Raw genomic sequence first — 21145 nt, forward strand, 5'->3', positions numbered from 1 at the left:
TCTCTCTGTAACACTCTCTCACTCTGTACCCATCTCTCCATCTCTCTTTCTCTCTGTAACACTCTCTCACTCTGTACCCATCTCTCCATCTCTCTTTCTCTCACTCCCTGTGTGTCGCTCTCTCTCTCTCTATTTGATCTCTCTGTTCTCGGTCTCGCTCTCTGTACCCTCCTCTCTCTTTTCTCTCTCTCTCTCTCACACACATTCTCTTTCCCTCTGTGTCTCTCTGGCTGGTTCTCTTTGGGTGGTTTGCGTACAGTAAACAATGGCGTCCTTATGTTAGGACATGTCCAAACCGTTTGTTTATTCCCATCAATGCTAATCAAATCATGTCCATGAGGGAATCTCTCCTTCTCTCTTAACCTCTCTAGTGCTCTCACTCAGTCTCCGAGTCAATCATTCATTCACTCATTCTCTCTTTGATTCTCTCTCTATCTCTCACTTTTTTCTTTCACCATTCAGTCTCTGTGAAGGCCAGTTCCACCGTGGACCCTCTGTTCAATGTGAATGACGAGAGCTTGTTTTGTTTGCAAATGTGACTTTTGTTTAATTTCACGTTCGTCCCATAAAAGTAGAATGAACCACATATATAATCTATATAATCACCCGCTAACGGTTCATTAGCACAGTACAATAACGGATCAACACTGGCTGAGGGGGTATTATGCACTGTAGAGTACAAAGCTTATCTGACAGTAGCGGTTGATTGTGGAGCGCCAAGAAGGAGTCAGTCTGGCCAGGCGCAGGCTGTGTCGGAAATAGCACCCTATTCCCCACGTAGTGCACTACTTTTGACCAGAAGAAGTAGTCCACTATATAAGGAATAGGGTTTCATTTGGGATGCTACCCTAGTCTAGCGGCAGATGACTGACTAGCTTTGCGTTGCCTTTGATGGTCGACTATGAAAATAAAGAAAATCAGGGGAACAAAGTTCCATGCCAGCCGATGGAGGGATAGAGGCTTTGATCTATCAACAGACGACTTGGTAAACATGGCTGGAACACAGAGAGCGGTGGGGGGGGTTTGCACCTTATCCACCTGCCCACCAATCTTATCTTATCTCCACCATGTCTCCGCCATGGCGCGCTTATCTTGTCTCTCTTACCTCGCCCCCAATCATAGTGCGGGGTCATAGAGGTCAGAGGGCATGGTCGCGGTCGCTATGGGACACAAAATGGGGGACCCTGTGAAGACTTTTTTTTTTTTTTTTAACACAACGTCCAACCTTGATTCAATAGGCACATTGTTTACATTTGTAGGCACTTTGCTGCTTAAAGAAAATAAAACACACGGCTGTTATCTCTCCACGTGGGGTTTTGTCCTTCCAGACGCAGTACAGTAGGCACACTGCTGTGTGCAGGGCCTCTGCCTTTTGTTTCCACGGGGCCCCATCGGATGGTCATTTTAGAGACAGGCTACTCCGGTGGCCCTGGTTCTAGTCGGACCCACGTGTTGTGTGTTCCACCCCCCCCCCCCCCCCCACACACCCCCCGTCACAGTTCCAGCTCCCTCTCCTCGTCTCTGATCTAATAGACAAATAAGTGTTGTGTTTTTTCCCAGTGAGGGGAGAGCTCTCATTTCTCTATTAAGCCATTGTGTTGTCCTCAGAAGCTTTAGAAATGGGATAAAAGGAACACACACCCACGCGGACACACATATACACACACACACACACACAGGCACCGTGGCTTTTCACCTCAGTTATTTTCCCAAATGTGTTTCCCAAGTGTGTCTTTGTTGGTCTGGAAAGTCGGGAAAACTCTGGACATACAATAGTAGCCTAACACACTGAAAGGATCCTCACGATGCTCGAAGCAAGTTTTCTCATATTTGTTACAAAGTTTGAGTGTGACGAGTGACGTGTTGTGTAGAGACACTAATGATTTCCAGTCAATAGCTGGTTTTGGGTTTCTTAGAGTGAGAGAGAGAGAGAGAGACCCCCAGTCTTACACTATCCCAAGCCAATGGCTTGTACCAGATGCTCAGCAGGCTCTGCTCACACATACTGGTCTGAGTCCAAACCACACGACTAACAACATTGGAGACTTTATGGAACACAAAGCCTGCACTCTCTCATCCTGGAATATCCAAGGGCTGAGGTCATCTGCCTTTGGCTTGAAGAGCAGGAACCTGGACTTCCCCAAAGAAATCAGAAATACAGATATTGTCGTCCTGCAAGGAACCTGGTATAGAGGAGATGGACCCACTGGTTGCCCTCTAGGTTACAGAGAGCTGGTAGTCCCATCCACCAAACTACCATGTGTGAAACAGGGAAGGGACTCAGGGGTATGCTAATGTTGTATAGAGCACACCTAACTCACTCTATTAAATTAATCAAAACAGGAATATTTTACATTTGGCTAGAAATTCTGAAGGAAATATCTCAACAGAGATGTCCTTCTGTGTGCTATCTATATCCCCCCACTAGAATCTCCATACTTTAATGAAGACAGCTTCTCCATCCTGGAGGGGGAAATCAATCATTTCCAGGCCCAGGGACATGGACTAGTCCGCTGCGACCTATATCTCAGAGCTGAACAAGTACCTGACACCCTCAGCACACAGGGGGACAAACACCTACCTGGAGGTGACAGCATTCCCTCCCACGTATGCCCCCCTAGACACAACTATGACAACATAACCAGCAAAATCGAGTCACAACTCCTGCAGCTCTGTCGCACGCTGAGTATGTACATAGTCAACGGTAGGCTTCAAGGGGACTCCTACGGTAGGGAAACCTATAGCTCATCTCTTGGCAGTGTACTGTAGACTAATTTATCACTGACCTCAACCCAGAGTCTCTCAGAGCGTTCACAGTCAGCCTACTGACACCCCTATCAGCATAATCACAGTCTTGAACAGAGCAATTCTCAATCATGAAGCATCAACGCCGAAGGAACTGAATCATATTAAGAAATGCTATAGATGGAAGGAAAGTAGTGTGGAAAACTACCAAAAAAACAATTAGGCAACAAGAAATTCAATCCCTTTTACACAACTTCCTGGACAAAACGTTTCATTGTAATAGTGAAGGGTTACACGTGGCAGTAGAAAACCTAAACAGTATATTTTCCCTCTCAGCTTCCCTATCAAATCTAAAAATTTCAAACAGAGAACAAAAGAAAATTAACAACAATGAAAAATGGTTCGATGAAGAATTCAAAAACCTAAGAGAGAAATTGAAACCTATCCAACCAAAAACATAGAGACCCAGAAAACCTGAGCCTAAGCCTTCACTATGGTGAATCACAAACAATACAGAAATACACTATGGAAAAAGAAGGAACAGCACGTCAGAAATCAGCTCAATGTAATTGAAGAATTCGGAGACTCTAACAAAAATAACACTAAACAAACAGCAACACGAGGAGTTGTCTATCCAAAATGGAGATGTATGGGTAAACCACTTCTCCAATCTTTTTGTCCCTATAACAAAGAACAAACAGCAAAAACATATACATGATCAAATACAAATCTTATAGTCAACTATTAAATACTACCAGATCCCACTGGATTCTCCAATTACATTAAAAACAAACCATCCAACCCAGAAAGGCCTGTGGTGTTGATGGTATCCGCAATGAAATTAGAAAATATAAATTTCCAATTGGCTATTCTTAAACTCTTTAACATCCTCCTTAGCTCTGGCATCTTCCCCAATATTTGGAACCAAGGACTGATCACCCCAATCCACAAAAGTGGAGACAAATTTGACCCCAATAACTACCGTGGGATATGCGTCAGCATTAACCTTAGGAAAATCCTCTGCATTTTCATTAACAGCAGACTCATACATTTCCTCTGTGAAAACGATGTACTGAGCAAATGTCAAATTGGCTTTTGACCAAATTATCATACGACAGACCATGTATTCACCCTGCACACCATAATTGACAAAAAAACAAAAAAAACAAAGGCAAAGTCTTCTCATGCTTTGTTGATTTAAAAAATTTTTTTAACTCAATTTGGCATGAGAGTCTGCTATACAAATTGATGGAAAGTGGTGTTGGGGGAAAAACATACGACATTATAAAATCCATGTACACAAACAAGTCTGCGGTTAAAATTGGCAAAAAACACACACATTTCTTTCCACGGGGCCGTGGGGGGAGACAGTGATGCAGCTTAAGCCCCACCCTCTTCAACATATACAGTATATCAACGAATTGGTGAGGGCACTAGAACAGTCTGCAGCACCCGGCCTCACCCTACTAGAATCTGAAAGTCAAATGTCTACTGTTTGCTGATGATCTGGTGCTTCTGTCCCCAAGCAAGGAGGGCCTACAGCAGCACCCAGATCTTCTGCACAGATTCTGTCAGACCTGGTCCCTGACAGTAAATCTCAGTAAGACAAAAATCTAATCGAATCAAAAGTTATTGGTCACATACACATGGTTAGCAGATGTTAATGTGAGTGTAGCGAAATGCTTGTGCTTCTAGTTCCCGACAGTGGAGCAATATCAACAAGTAATCTAACAATTCCACAACAACTACCTTATACACACAAATCTAAGTAAAGGGATGGAATAAGAACATGTACATATAAATATATGGATGAACAATGACCGAGCTGAATGCAGCATATACATATGGAATGAGTAATACAAGATATGTAAACATCATTATTAAAGTGGCATTAATAAAGTGACTAGTGATCCGTTTGTTAGAGTGGCAAATTATTTCAAGTCTGTATGTAGGCAGCAGCCTCTCTGTGTTAGTGATGGCTGTTTAACAGTCCGACGGCCTTGAGATAAAAGCTATTTTTCAGTCACTCGGTCCCAGCTTTGATGCACCTGTACTGACCTCGCCTTCTGGATGGTAGCGGGGTGAACAGGCAGTGGCTCGGGTGGTTGTTGTCCTTGATGATCTTTTACATAAAATAATGGTGTTCCAAAAAATGTCCAGTTGCCATGACCACAAATACAAATTCCATCTAGACACCGCTGCCCTAGAGCACACAAAAAAACTAGACCACAGGTAACTTCCACAAAGCTGTGAACGAGCTGAGAGACAAGGCAAGAAGGGCCTTCTATGCCATCAAAAGGAACATAAAATTCGCCATACCAATTAGGATCTGGCTAAAAATACTTGAATCAGTTATAGAACCCATTGCACTTTATGGTTGTGAGGTCTGGGGTTCGCTCACCAACCAAGAATTCACAAAATGGGACAAACACCAAATTGAGACTGCATGCAGAATTCTGCAAAAATATCGTCTGTGTAAAATGTAAAACACCAAATAATTCATGCAGAGCAGAATTAGGCCGATACCCGCTAATTATCAAAATCCAGAAAAGAGACGTTAAATTCTACAACCATCTAAAGGGAAGTGATTCCCAAACCTTCCATAACAAAGCCATCAACGACAGAGAGATGAACCTGGGGAAGAGTCCCCTAAGCAAGCTGGTCCTGGGGCTCTGTTCACAAACACAAACAGACCCCACAGAGCCCCAGGACAGCAACACCATTAGACCCAACCAAATCATGAGAAAACAAAAAGGTACATTGATACATTGATACATTGGACAGAATTAACAAAAAAACTGTGCAAACTAGAATGCTATTTGGCCCTAAACAGAGAGTACACAGTGGCAGAATACCTGACCACTGTGACTGATCCAAAATTAAGGAAAGCTTTGACTATGTACAGACTCAGTGAGCGTAGCCTTGCTATTGAGAAAGGCCGCCGTAGGCAGACCTGGCTCTCAAGAGAAGACAGGCTATGTGCACACTGCCCACAAAATGAGGTGGAAACTGAGATGCACTTCCTAACCTCCTGCCAAATGTATGACCATATTAGAGACACATATTTCCCCTCAGATTACACAGATCCACAAATAATTTGAAAACAAACTCAATTTTGATAAACTCCCCATATCTTTTTTATTTTTTATTTCACCTTTATTTAACCAGGTAGGCCAGTTGAGAACAAGTTCTCATTTACAACTGCGACCTGGCCAAGAATAAAGCAAAGCAGTGCGACAAAAACAACAACACAGAGTTACACATAAATAAACGTACAGTCAATAACATAAAATAAAATACAAATAGAAACATCTATGTACAGTGTGTGCGAATGTAGAAGAGTAGGGATGTGGGCAATAAATAAGCCCTAGAGGCGAAAATAATTACAATTTAGCATTAATACTGGAGTGATAGATGTGCAGATGATATCTATTGGGTGAAATACCACAGCGTGCCATCACAGCAGCAAGATTTGTGACCTGTTGCCACAAGAAAAGGGCAACAAGTGAAGAACAAACACCATTGTAAATACAACCCATATTTATGTTTATTTATTTTCCCTTTTGTACGTTAACAATTTGCACATCATTACAACACTGTATATATACATAATATGACATTTGAAATGTATTTTCTTTTGGAACTTTTGTGAGTGCAATGTTTACTGTTCATTTGTATTGTTTATTATCTACTTCCCTTGCTTTGGCAATGTTAACATATGTTTCCCATGCCAATAAAGCCCTTAAATTGAACAATTGAATTGAATTGACAGACAGAAGTCCGGCAGAGAATTCCCAAGACAGTCCCTGACAGACCAGCATTCCCACATTCACAAATTTCAGCTGAATGAAATTCTCTTGTCATTTCCTGTCTCTGCATGCTGACTTTCCCCTCCCCCTCTCTCTCTCTCTCTCCCCCCTCTCTTCTGCTCTCACAGTGATGTGGTGTGTAGCAGTGGGGGCTGCTGAGGGGAGGACGGCTCATATACATGGCTGGAAGTGAGCAAATGAAATTTCACTAATTCTGCTCCAGCCATTACCACGAGTCCGTCCTCCCCAATGAAGGTGGTCGCCAACCTCCTGTGGTGTGTAGGTGGACACCACATGCCTCTCTCTCTCTCTCTCTCTCTCTCTCTCTCTCTCTCTCTCTCTCTCTCTCTCTCTCTCTCTCTCTCTCTCTCTCTCTCTCTCTCTCTCTCTCTCTATCGTCTCCGTCTCAGTGCTCCAATAAGCCTGGCGTTGAACTTTTGCTACCCACGAGAGGAGGAAGGAGGAGCTCAAAGAGAAGTAAAAGCACAGCAGAAGAGAGTTCGCCCTACTCTAGCCTTCCGTGGTGTACTCTTTCTCTCTCTCTCTGTCGCTCTCTCTCTCTCTCTCTCTCTCTCTCTGTCGCTCTCTCTTTCTCTCCCTCGCTCTCTTTCCGGATCCGAAGGAATGAATAAGAAACTCTGTCCAAAGTGTGTTTTTTTTTGGTCTAAAGGGGGGGGGGGAGTCACATTGCAAAGGACTGTACCTTCTTAATGGGGCAATAAAAAAGTAGTTTTCCATTCGCCATCTCTCCTTTTTTGGACTGCACACTCCTTTTCTTGTGGGACCCTCCGTGGAGTAGTGTTCACGTGAGCGCTTGTTTTTACGGTGCCTCTAGCAGACCCTAGCCGAGCTCTCCGGGAGGGAAGGGGGAAGAGCGAACACTCACGGCACACACACTCGGACACAGAGAGAAACTTACTACCTGGGCCGCGGAGGATTTTCCACTCAGTCATGTGTGTGTAAGTCATTCCGTTTCTTCTCTTTCAACATTTACACCTCGTTTACACTTCTCTCTAGTTTGTCGACTTTTTCTTTCGTCTCCCCCCTGTTCCTAGAATAGTGAAGCATGTTACTTTGTCCTCGTTTGAAGAATGTCCCTAAATTCTGTTTTCCATGCAGTTTGAGTTTAGTCGTTCTCTCTGTTGAATATGGCACACTTGTTATAGGCTACAGTGCAGTGTGTACATAGTCAATCATGTACAGTAAGAGCTCAAATCTCTCACAAGAGGAGCACTCCGTATTCTCTCGTCTGTTACTTCTTGTTGAAGAATCTCTCATGTTATTGCTCACTGAGAGTTCAGTTATGAGTCTGTTGTTATTGTTATTGCTCATTGAGAGTTCATTTGAAACTCCTGTTAGTGGTCGCTGAAGGCTCAGTATCCAATACTGCTTGTTATTCGTCACTGAAGGCTCAGTATCGAATAGCGCTTGTTGTTTGCTCACTGAGAGCTCAGTTAAATATGTTATTGCTAACTTAAAGCTCAGTTAAATGTTATTGCTAACTTAGAGCTCAGTTAAATATGTTATTGCTAACTTAAAGCTCAGTTACATGTTATTGCTAATTATGAGCTAGTTAATTGTTATTGCTGGGGCTACTGAGAGCTCAGTTAAATATCGTTATTTGCCTACTGAGAGCTCAGTTAAATGTTATTGCTACTGACGAGCTCAGTTAAAATTGTATTGCCTACTGAAGCTCAGTTAAATGTTATTGTCCTACTGAGAGCTCAGTAAATTTTATTGCCTACTGAGAGCTCAGTTAAATGTTATTGCCTACTGGACGCTCAGTTACATTTTTTTGGCGCTAACTGAGAGCTCAGTTAATGTTATTGCTAATTAGAGTCAGTTAAATGTTATGCTAACTAGAAGCTCAGTTAATATGTTATTTGCCTACTGAGAGTCAGTAAATTGTTATGCTAACTTAGCTCAGTTAAATGTTATTGCTAACTTAGAGCTCAGTTAAATATTGTTAGCTACTGAGAGCTCAGTTAAATGTTATTGCTAACTTAGAGCTCAGTTAAATGTTATTGCTTAAACTTAGAGCTCAGTTAAATATGTTATTGCCTACTGAGAGTCTCAGTTAAATATGTTATTGCTAACTTAAAGCTCAGTTAAATTGTTTCGCTAACTTAGAGCTCAGTTAATATGTTATTGCTCACTGAGACTCACTACTGTCTCACTTGTTACTTCTAACTGCAAATAGCACTGCTGGGTGATTTGAAAAGTCATAGTCAATCAAATCAATAATATAATAATACTCTTACAAAACGTTTTATCTTTCATTTACAATCTGAGATCTATGAGAATGGAAAGGTCTCAGGACTTTTGTGAAACATCACAGCCACAGTTTGAAAAATATATGGCAAATAGAAATCCAAAACTGGATGGTGTTCAGAGATAGATGGGAGGGGTTGAGGGGCGCTGAGGATGGGAGGGGTGAGGGGAACTGAAGGATGGGAGGGGTTGAGGGGAACTGAACGGTGGGACTGGACGGTGGTTCAGAGATAGATGGGAGGGGTTGACGGGGTACTAGACGGGAGGGACTGGATGGTGTTCAGAGATAGATGGGAGGGGTTGAGGGGTACTGACGGGTGGGACTGGATGGTGTTCAGAGATTGAGGGGAACTGACGGGTGGGACTAAAAATAACCAAAATAACAACAACAAAAACAAGATAACCAATGTAACATCTACTTTGTCCGTAAAATGTATATAGTATGTATAAGCTGGAAGTAGAAGCCTAGTAGAAGTGTGGTTGTCCATTGGTTTACTCCAATTAGGGGAAGGATGATGGAGAAAGTAATTAAGAAGGAAAATACTGTATATTAAAAATAGATATGTGTCAAAAAATATATGGGGTATTGGATTTGTAAATGTTTATAAATTATAATTATATATATTTTTTTAAATAACGCTTGTTATTGCTCACTGACAGCTCATTATTGTCTCACTTGTTACTTCTTACTGAAGTTTCAGTATCGAATAATGCTTTGTTTCTCACTGAGGACTCAAAATCAAATCTCTCATGTTATTGCTTACTTAGAGCTCAGTATGGCTCACTGAGACCTCACTGGGGGTGAAGCCATGCTGGTGTGAAATCATCCGTGAGCACACATCTCTGGGAGGACTCCTACGGGACATGAAGGGACAAGTGTTCAGTAGGAGATTTACAGGCTGCGAGTGAGTCGATTATTACTCCGACAGCGAACCAGGGGGCGAGACATGGTGTGGACAGATGAGCGAGAGTTACCAACAACTGTGGGAGACAGCTGCCATCCTAAAATACTACATATAGCATGTGTTGGCGGTGCCTATTTGCAGGACCGGTCAGACGTAAGTTGTTTGGGTATGAGTGAGAGAGAGGGAGGGAGGGTAAATGAAAGAGAGAGAATGACGATTGGCATGTGATTGTGGATTATGAAAGAGACCGATAGAGAACAAAACAGATAGGGGGGAGGAGAGAGAGAGGGATAGACTAGAGGGAGGTTAGGGCATGGGAGCGGTCTCTCTCTTTGGCCATAGAGGGTCAGTGTGGTCACTAATGAGGTGCTGGTCTATTGAGCAGGCTCCACTGGCTCCATTATTGGACCAGGCTGGCTTTTTATTATTTTCCCACAGAGCGGGCATGGGATGTGGTGGCCTGATACTGTCTGTCTGTCTGGATGGATGGATGGATCTATCTGTCTGTCTGGCTTCATATTCTATTTCCACAGAGCGGGCATGGGATGTGGTGGCCTGATACTGTCTGTCTGTCTGTCTGGATGGATCTATCTGTCTGTCTGGCTTCATATTCTATTTCCACAGAGCATGCATGGGATGTGGTGGCCTGATACTGTCTGTCTGTCTGTCTGTCTGGATGGATATATCTGTCTGTCTGGCTTCATATTCTATTTCCACAGAGCAGGCATGGGATGTGGTGGCCTGATACTGTCTGTCTGTCTGGATGGATGGATGGATGGATGGATGGATATATCTGTCTGTCTGGCTTCATATTCTATTTCCACAGAGCGGGCATGGGAGGTGGTGGCCTGATACTGTCTGTCTGAATGGATTGATCTGGATAGATGGCTGGATGGACGGATGGGTGATTGGCTGTCTTTCTCTGTCTCTCTCTGTCTCTCTCTGTCTCTCTCTCTCTCTCTCTCTCTCTCTCTCTCTCTGTCATCACTGCAGACATTGAAGAGGCACTTTTGCAATGATGTACTTCTATCTTGATACATTTACACGATGCGCTTGTATAAAACATAATAAACGTGGCTTGATGCTCTGTGCTTGGTTAGTGTTTACCACTCGCGGAACTTCTCCTGTAATTTGAATGTGGTATTTTGAGAATACTCTCCCCCGCGTGGGCCCGCCATCACCCTGACCACAGCTTGAGCACTCAACCACTCAAGCTCCCATGCACAACTTTTACGGTCACGTACCACGAGCGTGCCACCAGCCGTTCAGTTCAGACACTAGACCAGACGACGGAGCAGTTCAACTAGTGGTGTGGCTTCTACAGTGTCAAAGATACGTGTCTAGATTGGTCCCCGTGTGTGTGGTGTGTGTGTGTGTGTGTGTGTGTGTGTGTGTGTGTGTGTGTGTGTGTGTGTGTGTGTGTGTGTGTGTTGTGTGTGTGTGTGTGTGTGTGTGTGTGTGTGTGTGTGTGTGGTGTGTGTGTGTGTGTGTGTGTGTGTGTGTGTGTGTGTCTGCTGTGCCGTGCGTGCGTGCGTGTTGTGTGTGTGTGTCTGCGTTGTTGTGTGTTGTGTTAATTTGTTTTGATTAGTGTTCCGGACATCCCTTTTTAAATAAACAGACAGGATCAGACTATGGTAGAAAAAAGGGAAGATGGATTATGCTATCTCTCTTACACACATTATGTGACACAACACACACATTCAATCCCTCTCTCTCTCTCTCTTTCTCTCTCTCTCTCAATTCAATCAATAATTCGCTTATTGGCATGACGTAACAATGTACATATTGCCAAAGCTTATTTTGGATATTTACAATATAAATTTAAAAAATGAGAATCAAAAATGTCAACGGACAACAATAACCAAGGGTCAAAATAACCATACATTCAACAATAACAATAAGCATTACAGTAGAGGACATGTGCAGGTTGATTGGTCTGTCAGACACTGTCCCTCAGCTTATGGCATGCAGCAATGTGTGTGCGTGCGCTGCCAACCCACAGCTCTCTGCGTCCTCCCCCAACAGAGACGGGTAGCCTATCCTCATCAGAGAGGTCTTTGAAACCTTGAATAAGGGTTTTCAAATTTTGGGAAATGACCTCTCTAATTGTTTTTATATTTTGACATTTTGTCAGAAATGCAGCTCCGTCTTAGGTTCTGCTGTTGTGCAGTGGTTGCACAGCCTTTCCTCTACAGGGAGCCAGGTTTTCCTGTGGCTACCCTTCTCAATGGCAAGGCATAGGTCATCTGCGAAGAGTAGGCATTTAACTTCTGAATTGTGGAGACTAACACCAGGGGCTGAGGATTTTTCTAGAATAGTGGCCAATTCGTTAATGTAAATATTGAAGAGTGCAGGGCTCAGATTGCAACCCTGGCGAAGGCCCCGCCCCTGGTTAAAAAATTATGTTATTTTCTTACCAATTTTAATGCTGCACGTATTGCCAGTATACATTGATTTAATTATTGTCATATGTTTACCTCCTACACCACTTTCAATAACTTTGTAGAACAGTCCTGTATGCCAAATAGAATCAAATGCTTTTTGGAAGTCGATAAAGCAAGCGTATATTTTGATATTATTTTGTTGGACATATTTATCTATCAGGGTGTGTAGGGTGTAAATATGATCAGTTGTGCGATGTTTTGGTATAAATCCAATTTGGCTATTACTCAAGACATTGTGCTTGTTAAGGAAGTTTAGAACTCTTACATTGATAATACTACAGAAAACTTCCCCAGGTTACTGTTCACACAAATGCCTCTGTAATTGTTAGGGTCAAATTTGTCTCCGTTCTTAAAGATTGGGATTATGAGTCCATGATTCCAGATGTCAGGGAAATAACCTACACTCAGGATCAAATAAACAGTTTTAATATAGCCAATTGAAATGTTGCACTAGTGAGTTTGAGCATCTCATTTAGGATGCCATCAGGTCCGCATGCTTTTTTAAATTTGAGAGCCTGAAGTTTCTTATAGAGCTCCTGGTCAGTAATTGGGGAGTCCAATGGATTTTGGTTGTCCTTTATAGCGTTTTCTAATCCATTGAACTTCTCATGAATTTGGCGTTGTTCTGCATTTGTGTCAATTTGAACGGTGTTGTAGAGTGTTTTAAAATGGGTTGTCCATATGTCACCATTTTGTATCGCTAATTCCTCTTGTTTAGATTTTTTTTTTTTTTTCAATTTTGCCAGAAGTTGTTTGTGTTTATGGACTCCTCAATTAGTGTCAGCTGCTTGCTGTTGTACTGTGCTTTTTTGGTTCTGAGTGTACGTTTATAGAGTTTTAAAGTCTCACAGTAATGAAGGCGTAATTCACCATTATCTGGGTCTCTGTGCTTTTGGTTGGATAGTGTTCTAAGTTTTTTCCTTATAATTTTACAATCTGCATCAAACCAGTTGTTTAGTTTTTTGTTTAGTTTTTTATCAATTATAATTGTGCTTCTTTTGCCGTTTGCCTGAATATATAGTTGATGTTTTGTACTGCTAGATTGATGCCTTCTTTACTGTGAGTGAATGTGGTATCCAGAAAGTTATCTAAGAGTGTTTGGATATTTTGGTTCCAGGTTGCTTTCTGGTATTCTTCTGTGATGTTTTTGGGCCCATCTGTATGAATGTCTGATGTTGTACAGCTTACTGGGCTGTGAATGTGTGGTTGTTTCCATGTCTGTTCTTTTGAGGAACAATGTCATTTGGTTGTGATCAGACAGAGGTGTTAGTGGCTTGACAGTGAAWGAGCTGAGAGAGAAYGGGTCAATGTCTGTGATCATATAGTCTACTGTACTGTGGCCAAGAGYTGAGCAGTAGGTGAATCTCCCCAAAGAYTCCCCCCGTAACCTACCATTGACAAAGTACAGACCCAGGCTTCTACAGAGCTGCAACAGATCCCTTCCGTTTTTGTTGACGGTGCTGTCACTGTTGTTTCTATGGGGGAGATTAAGACAGTTAGAAACAGTATGGCCTGTAATAAAGCTGTTGTGTGCTTGTTAGATCAGGTAGTGTTCCTGTGCGCGCATTTGTGTCCCCACAGATGAGCACATTTCCCTGTGCCTGGAAATGGCACGTCTCTTCCTCAAGGGTGGGGAAGATCTCCTCTGAGTAATATGGGGATTCTGAGGGGGGGATATATATTGCGCAAAGGAACACATCTTTTTCTGTCAGTACATGTTCTTTTTTCAGTTTTAACCAAATGTGATATTTGCCAATTTTGAGGGGATCAATTAGATATTGTAGTTCGGATTTGTACCAAATTATCAATCCTCCAGACTCTCTGCCTCTATTGACAGGGCTGTGTTTCTGTGACGGCACAATTACCTCTCTGTAGCCTGTGGGACAGTGAGTGACAACATCAGCCTTACACCATGTCTCCTGCAGAATGATGACGTCAACATCTTTAAGATTGTTGTTGAATTCCAGTGCTAAACTCTTCAGTCCAAAGGTTGATGAGTTTAGGCCCTGAATGTTCCACATGCTAACTGATAGCGATGTCATGTTCCAAAAGAAAGAATAGCAGTCAGAAATACAGTAACTACTAACTAATAAGTTGTTAACATTGAGATAAACAGGTTAAGAGCTATCATTTTTTCTGTTATATATATAAATATTCCTATTCATTGAACAAGTAAATTCTAGTACAATAGGTACAACTGGCAAACATCCCTACTGTCTGTTTCCTCAGGTAGGAGTGGTCGTGCAGATGCTCTGGGGTGATTTTTGGGTGGTGAGAAACGTGTACGTTCGGGAGTAGGCCACACCCTCTGCTGATGTCAGCGTTGACTTTCTGAATGGTACGGGGATGAAAGTCTTTGCGGGGTAAACAGTTAGAGCTAGACGGTAAGCTAGCTGACAGATTTGAATTTGGCGAGCTACCACGATGAAGATTGGTCTTTTAACTCACTCTCTGTCAACCTTTTCCTCCTGTGTTGATCTTCAGTTGTACAATTTGATTTACCTATACATTCTTTGCTCATTTAATCGTGTCAATCTCGCTCTCAACAACCAAAAAGTTATAACAAGTCAGGAGCTGTTCTTCTCTCTCTCTCTCTCTTTCTCCCACACAAACACACACACACATTGGGTCTGTTTATCTACAGGGATCTGTGTGTCTGGCCATCTGATAAAGGAGGTTGTATAGATCCATAACTACTAGCTCACTATCAACACTTGGTGATGTCTCAATGACAGGACATGTGCTCTGCTTCTCTTTCTCTCTTTCCTCTCCTTTTATCCCTTTCATCCACATAGCCCTTTATTACTCCAACCCCTTGTCTGGAACTATCTGTCAATCCCTCTCTTTCTACCTTTCAAGGTAGAAATTGATTTATTCACTCTGTCTAGAGTGTGGAACCCGGCTTCTTGCTTTGGCCTCCCTCCCTCCTTTTACTCCCTCTCTCCCTCCTACCATCGATGATTTGACTTTTTTTCTTCTTCTCTCCCTCTGTTTCTGAAACTTAGCATGCTGCATTCCTCTCATCACTCCAGTTTTCCCAGGTGAGCTTATTCTCTGTCTCTCTCTCTCTCTGTCATATCCAGCCGTGTTTAATCCTCTCACTAGAGTAGCAGTATTTCGGGGTTCTCCTGATAGGGAAAGCAGATGTGGCCGGTGCAAGGCGGAACTTCCTGGCATACTTTAATGCCAACAAGCAGCTGCCTCATGTTGGGGTACTGGCTGTCTCCCCACCCCCTACATCCCAACCCCCACTGCTCGTGTGAGTCGTTTACCCCCACCCCCCACTACCCTCTTTCATATTGAGGCCATACTTCGACTCTCTGACCTCATAGCTCTTTCCTAGTTCCCTGCCACTGGTCCTTCCTCCCCGTTCCTAGTCCTCCACATCCTTATACCCCACTACCTTAAGTCACCCACATATCTCAAGCAATACTTTGACCACTACTCCCTGGCACTAGCCCTGCTCCCACCCTCACTGTGTGTCTTAGCCATACCACACATGTACTCAAGACTTCCTCCATACCTTCCTCCATTATAGTGTGTTCCCACCTCTTGCTTACCCCCAGAATACCCTACATTATATGATCACCTTTAAACTCAGCCTCTTTCCAAAGATCACCTGTTCACCTACAACTACATCAACTCGCCAGTAGATTATTTAAGCATTAAGGCCGTAGGGGGTGTGGTATATGGCCAATCTACCACGGCTAAGGGTTGTTCTTCAGCACGACACAACGTGGAGTATATAGGCCATATCGAATGTTATTGGTCACATACACATGGTTAGCAGATGTTATTATGAGTGTAGCGAAATGCTTATGCTTCTAGATCCGACAGTGCAGCAGTATCTAACAGGTAATATCTAACAATTCCACAACAAAACCTAATACCTAACAAATTCCACAACAAAACGTAATACACACAATCCAGTAAAGGAATGGGATGAGAATATATAAGTATAAAATATATGGATCAGCAGTGACAGAGCGGCTAGTATGCAATAGGTAGTAAAGAATAGATAGTGAAGGATACAGTATACATATGAGATGAGTAATGCGAGATAAAGTGGCATTATTAAAGTGACTAGTGTTCCATTTTTTAAAGTGGCCAATAATATCAAGTCTGTAGGTAGGCAGCCGCCTCTCTGGTGGCTGTTTAACAATATAGTGGCTAGTGGTGGCTGTTTAACAATCTGATGGCCTTGAGATGAAGTTTACATACACTTAGGTTGGAGTCATTAAAACTTGTTTTTCCACCACTCCACAAATGTCTTGTTAACAAACGATAGTTTTGGCAAGTCGGTTAGGACATCTACTTTGAGCATGACATAAGTACTTTTTCAACAATTGTTTACAGACAGATTATTAAACCTATAATTCACTGTATCACAATTCCAGTGTGTCAGAAGTTTACATACACTAAATTGACTGTGCCTTTAAACAGCTTGGAAAATTCCAGAACATTATGCCATTGCTTTAGAAGCTTCTGATAGGCTAATTGACATCATTTGAGTCAATTGGAGGTGTACCTATGGATGTATTTCAAGGCCTACCATCAAACTCGGTGCCTATTTGCTTGACATCATGGGGAAATCAAAAGAAATCAGCCAAGACCTCAGAAAAAAAATTGTAGACCTCCACAAGTTTGGTTCATCATTGGGAGCAATTTCCAAACGCCTGAAGGTACCACGTTCATCTGTACAAACAATAGTACGTAAGTATAAACACCATGGGACCACGCAGCCATCATTCCGCTTAAGAAGGAGACGCGTTCTGTCTCCTAGAGATGAACGTACTTTGGTGCGAAAAGTGCAAATCAATCCCAGAACAACAGCGAAGGACCTTGTGAAGATGCTGGAGGAAACAGTTACAAAAGTATCTATATCTACAGTAAAACGAGTCCTATATCGACATAACCTGAAAGGCCGCTCAGCAAGGAAGAAGCCACTGCTCCAAAACCCCATAAAAAAGCCAGACTACGGTTTGCAACTGCACATGGGGACAAAGATTATACTTTTTGGAGAAATGTCCTCTGGACTGATGAAACAAAATAGAACTGTTTGGCCATAATGACCATCGTTATGTTTGGAGGAAAAGGGGGGAGGCTTGCAAGCCAAAGAACAACATCTCAACCGTGAAGCACAGGGTGGCAGCATCATGTTATGCTGCAGGAGGGACTGGTGCACTTCACAAAATAGAAGTCATCATGAGGAAGGAAAATTACAGGGATATATTGAAGCAACATCTCAAGACATCAGTCAGGAAGTTAATTCTTGGTCGCAAATGGGTCTTCCAAATGGACAATGACCCCAAGCATACTTCCAAAGAAGTCAAGGTATTGCAGTTGCCATCACAAAGCCCTGACCTCAACCATATAGAAAAGTTGTGGGCAGAGCTGAAAAAGCAAGCTTCCCCAATTTCCACAAGCTTCCCCAATTTATTGTGGGAAGCTTGTGGAAGGCTACCCGAAACATTTGACCCAAGTTAAACAATGTATTGGCAATGCTACCAAATACTAATTGAGTGTAAGTAATCTTCTGACCAACTGGGAACGTGATGAAAGCGATAAAAGCTAAAATAAATCATTCTCTCTATATTTATTCTGACATTTCACATTCTTAAAATAAAGTGGTGAACCTAACTGACCTAAGACAGGGAATTCTTACTAGGATTAAATGTCAGTAATTGTGAAAAACAGACTTTAAATGTATTTGGCTAAGGTGTATGTAAACCTCCGACTTCAACTGTGGAAGCTGTTTTTCAATCTCTCTGTCCCAGCTTTGATGCACCTGTACTGACCTCGCCTTCTGGATGGAAGCGGGGTGAACAGGTAGTGGCTCGGGTGGTTGTTGTCCTTGATGATTTTTTGGCCTCCCTGTGACATTGGGTGCTGTAGTTGTCCTGGATGGCAGGTAGTTTGCCTCCGGTGATGCGTTGTGCAGTCCGCGTTCTAGGTCAGGTGAACAAAAGGACTTGAGTTCTTGTATGTTATTACAATTACACCATGAGTCGTTAATCATGAAACATACACCCCCGCACTTCTTCTTACCAGAGAGATGTTTCTTCCTGTTAGCGCGATGCACTGGAAATCCTGTTGGCTGTATGGACTCTGACAGCATATCCCCAGCTAGCCATGTCTTCGTGAAACAGAGTACGTTACAATCCCGGATATCTCTTTGGATCTGCCCTGATTTCGTCAACTTTGTTAACTAGGGTCTGGACATTAGCGAGTAATATACTCAGAAGCGGTGGGTGGTGTGCGCATCCGAAGCCTCACTAGAAGACCGCTCCGGCACCCTCTCCTCCGACGGCGTTGTTTTGGGTCGGCCTCTGGAATCAGTTCTAATGCCCTGGGAGGTGCAGACAAAGGATCCGTTTTGGGAAAGTCGTATTCCTGGACGTAGTGCTGGTTGTACTGGTGAGTTACCGCCACTCTGATATCCAATAGTTCTTTCCGGCTGTATGTAATAACACTTAAGGTTTTCTGGGCTAACAATGTAAGAAATAATACATTAAAAACCTAAGGACTAGAATTGAAGCTGCCATCTCTATCGGCGCCATCTTTTTCCTTTTTCCATATTCCACTAACCCCTGAAGTGCCTTGTTGCTTTTATAAACTGGTTGCCAACACAGTAAGGCAAGGAACTACACATCTAAATTGAAAATGTTGCTTTAATAAATAAAATCATAATAATACATTCCGCCAGAAAATGTAGTCTGGACAAAAGTCTCATTGCTAGACTGGTTGCTATGCAACATAAACACAGGCTAGCTAGCAAGCTTACATTAAATGTATGCAAAAACCGAGGATTAGCGCCAATTCTAGAGTGACTAACACATGCCAATTATATATTAATGTTGATCGGAATGTTTCCATTTATTTTGCACGAATGAAAAAATTGTCCCATGTTATCATTTGTTGTTGGCATTCGTTGGCACTGCTGGAAATGGATGCCGTTCTTTTAGTTAGCTGCTGCTGTGTTATCAGAGAGAATAGTGTTTCCCCACTTGCTCACTTTCAGATTTGGCCTCTCGTAACTTTGAAGAGAGGTTTCGAATCTGTGTCCTCTGACAGACAGTATTTTCCGTGCCACTAGTCAAGCATCCAACAGTTTCTGGATCATGATGGTTCGGAGGCAGTGGTTTGTGTAAATCTGCGACGGGCCAGCTATTTTGCAGATCTTTGGCAGCATTTTTGCGAGAGTGTTCGCTTCAGCTGGCTCTTTTGTGTACCTGAAATATATAACACAAAATAACATTAGCTAATAGTTAGGCCAACATAGCTACCGGTTATATTGTCAAGGTACGTTAAAATGATTTAGCTAGCTAGCTAACAGTTGCATACCAAATGTATCCGCTCACTGGTGGGCAGCTTTGTCACGCCCTTCTTTCCTCAAATGTTTAATTATGCCGACAGATACATTGTTGCTCATTGTGAATTCGGTGTCCTTATGTATACTCCATGCCAAACTGAGAAGGGGTCGTTGATATGTCGGTTCTAGATGAGCTCTGAGTCCAGTGTAGCTGCTAATCACATATTCTTCGCCATTCGTGTTTCTCACTGAACCACAAAAGTCCCGTAGAATGACGTTCAGCTCCGTTTTTGTTGTATTCCCAAACTCAAAATGTATCACTTTTTCTGCACACCAGTCAGTGAAACAGTTAAGTGCCCACTTTGTTTGTTTCACGGTGTTCTTTTAGTTTCGATTTCTGTCAAGTTCATTTAAGCGCTTCTTTTCTACATTGGCATGTCGAACTATTGTTGATGTAGCCATTTTATCGAGGTGAAAAGGTGCAACAATATAGATGTGAAAAGGTGCAATGATATCAAGGTGAAAAGGCTAAACGTCATGGTATACGGTCTCACATACACACGGCTAAATGTTGTTCTAGCCAATCAGCATCCAGTATCCAAACCATACAGTTTATAAATGACTGTAAGGCACAGTCTTCATACTACTTCCTGTTTTTTCTCTTCTTTGTTATTGTCCAGAGTGAGTTGTAGAATGGAGATTTGAGTATCTGCAGCTTTTATGGTGGAGGTCGTATATTTCCTAGCGAGGTGCTCTCCCTAAGCCCACACTATCCGCTTTACAGGTCGTCTGGGTGTGTGAGTACTGTGTGGGAATGTCATAAGATCTACTACACTGGCTACACACACGGACACATATGCACACACACACACAGGTGAGCACATATAAACACACCAGTTACAGACACACACACACACACACACACACACACACACACACACACACAACACACACACACACACACACAACACACACACACACACACACACACACACACACACACACACACACACACACACTTGTACACACGCACCAGCTACGAACACGCACACCAGTTACAGACGCACACACACACACACATAATTGGGCGACCAACCAGTGCTCTCGCACATTGGCTAACGGGCTATCTGCATTGTGTCCCACTCACACCCGCCAACCCCTCTTTTACGCTACTGCTACTCTTCTGTTCATCATATATGCATAGTCACTTTAACCATATCTACATGTACATACTACCTCAATCAGCCTGACTAACCGGTGTCTGTATGCAGCCTCGCTACTTCTATAGCCTGTCTTTTTACTGTTGTTTTATTTCTTTACTTACCTATTGTTCACCTAATACCTTTTTTTACACTATTGGTTAGAGCCTGTAAGTAAGCATTTAACTGTAAGGTCTACACCTGTTGTATTCGGCGCACGTGACAAATAAACGTTGATTTGATTTGATACTGTACACACGCACCAGCTACGAACACGCACACCAGTTATGGACACACACATGCACACACTGAGATGCAGTGTGCTTCCGAGGGGCCTGTTTGGGAGGAACCTGGGGTCACAAGCGAGGAAATAAATGTTGCTGTGTGGCAAGAAGTGTTTCTTTGGCAGTCTGCTCACAACTCCTAGTCCTGGGATCTAGTGTTCAGGGTGGGGTATACT

At 42.7% G+C, this 21145-nt stretch overlaps 1 protein-coding gene across 2 annotated transcripts in view; it reads left to right on the plus strand.

Moving 5' to 3' along the window:
* Nucleotides 1-21145, plus strand: part of LOC111973341 (protein eva-1 homolog A) — a 167803-nt gene that overhangs the window by 86816 nt on the left and 59842 nt on the right. The window contains exon 1 of one of the 2 annotated variants that reach the window (XM_024000677.2): nt 7401-7513. The exons of the other annotated variant lie outside the window; for it this stretch is intronic. The gene's annotated coding sequence lies outside the window, so the exon portion shown is untranslated. Of the gene's footprint in view, nt 1-7400; nt 7514-21145 lie in introns of those variants that run through there. 2 annotated transcript variants of the gene reach the window in all.

The sequence above is a fragment of the Salvelinus sp. IW2-2015 genome, linkage group LG14 (genome assembly GCF_002910315.2).
Source record: "Salvelinus sp. IW2-2015 linkage group LG14, ASM291031v2, whole genome shotgun sequence".
In the NCBI taxonomy this organism is placed as follows: Eukaryota; Metazoa; Chordata; class Actinopteri; order Salmoniformes; family Salmonidae; genus Salvelinus; species Salvelinus sp. IW2-2015.